The 940-nt window shown below is 31.9% G+C and overlaps 1 non-coding gene across 1 annotated transcript; it reads left to right on the top strand.

Annotated features, from left to right (window-relative positions):
- The first annotated feature begins 438 nt into the window (after nucleotides 1-438).
- Trnah-aug lies at nucleotides 439-511 on the top strand. The gene has a single exon. It is a non-coding gene; the product is annotated as a tRNA-His (tRNA).
- Nucleotides 512-940: the final 429 nt, after the last annotated feature.

Below are 940 nucleotides of genomic sequence, written 5' to 3'. Positions count from 1 at the left end.
AAATTTTTCCCATTGTTCTCTTATCCTTAAAAAATCCATAATTTATTTAAAACAGTAAAGTGCACATCGTAATCACTGGGAAACATGGCAGTTATATTAATCCCAGTGTTAAACTTTGATCAGTTTAACTACTGTTGCCACTGGAGTGAGTGAAAACGAAAACAAAAGACCTTTTTCACTTCCACCTTACCTAATTGTGTATTTAATTTTTTCCGACTCTGCAAATAATGTTATTGCCTTTGTTGTTATCCTTTAATTTATTGAATCGTCTTGCTAACATATTAATCAATATTTGTATGTCCTAAATTATTATAAGAAAGAATGTTTAATTACTGCGAAAGGAATAATTATAGTGCGTGAGAGAGTGTGATATAAATATATCGGTGCTTTGCTCCGAGGTGAGGTTGAGATGGGAGGTTGGTGTCGGAGCGGATCGAAGTCACGATAGCTCAAGTGGTAGAGTAGCGGCGTATGGAGCCGAAGGCCGTGGGTTCGAATCCCGCTCGTGACACTGACTTTTTTTATCTTAACCAATACCTTTCATAAATATTAATTAATTGAAAAATGTTAATTGGTNTATATTAGTATATGACATTAATATTAATATATATTAGTATGAATAGTGCTATTATAATAATTTTTGATTGGTCTAATTTTAAAAGGAAATACAGTATATCAATGGTTGCAGAACCATTGCATGGTTCAAGCAAAATGCTTGAAAGACCATCAAAACAAGTAAAAATACGCAGAGTGCTGGCGATGATCTCAGCTGTTTGCCGGCCCTCAAACTTCTCACATTATTATTATTTCAGTATAGCACAAATATTTTTGCAATATTTTCACATATTTATGTTAGTCTTGCAAAAGTTTTTATTTTCTAATTATATTTAACATTGTTCATGTCATTTAATTTTTTTGTTTTTCCTTTTTATGTGTGTTC

This window comes from Cimex lectularius, unplaced genomic scaffold (assembly GCF_000648675.2).
Source record: "Cimex lectularius strain Harlan isolate CLEC.00 unplaced genomic scaffold, Clec_2.1 scaffold7, whole genome shotgun sequence".
NCBI classification, from domain to species: domain Eukaryota; kingdom Metazoa; phylum Arthropoda; class Insecta; order Hemiptera; family Cimicidae; genus Cimex; species Cimex lectularius.
This window is presented reverse-complemented; position numbering and strand designations above follow the sequence as displayed.